Raw genomic sequence first — 726 nt, 5'->3', positions numbered from 1 at the left:
TGATCCACACAGTCGAAGGCTTTGGCATAGTCAATAAAGCAGAAACAAATGTTTTTCTGGAACTCTCTTGCTTTTTCCATGATCCAGTGGATGTCGGCAATTTGATCTCTGATTCCTCTGCCTGTTCTAAAACCAGCTTGAACATCTGGAAGTTCACGTTTCACGTATTGCTGAAGCCTGGCTTGGATAATTTTGAGCATTACTTTACGTGTGTGTGTCTAGTCAAGGTTATGGTTTTTCCTGTGGTCATGTATGGATGTGAGAGTTGGACTGTGAAGAAGGCTGAGCACCGAAGAATTGATGCTTTTGAACTGTGGTGTTGGAGAAGACTCTTGAGAGTCCCTTGGACTGCAAGGAGATCCAACCAGTCCATTCTAAAGGAGATCAGCCCTGGGACTTCTTTGGAAGGAATGATGCTAAAGCTGAAACTCCAGTATTTTGGCCACCTCATGAAAAGAGTTGACTCATTGGAAAAGACTCTGATGCTGGGAGGGATTGGGAGCAGGAGGAGAAGGAAATGACAGAGGATGAGATGGCTGGATGGCATCACTGACTCGATGGATGTGAGTCTGAGTGAACTCTGGGAGTTGGTGATGGACAGGGAGGCCTGGCCTGCTGCGATTCATGGGGTTGCAAAGAGTTGGACATGACTGAGTGACTGAACTGAACTGAACTGAACTGATGTGTGTGGGTTTGCTTCTCAGTTCTCTATTCTGTTTCCTTGAT

Source organism: Bison bison, unplaced genomic scaffold, assembly GCF_000754665.1.
Source record: "Bison bison bison isolate TAMUID 2011002044 unplaced genomic scaffold, Bison_UMD1.0 scf7180017864289, whole genome shotgun sequence".
NCBI classification, from domain to species: Eukaryota; Metazoa; Chordata; class Mammalia; order Artiodactyla; family Bovidae; genus Bison; species Bison bison.
The sequence above is the reverse complement of the archived record's forward strand: the minus strand, read 5'-3'. Positions refer to the sequence as shown.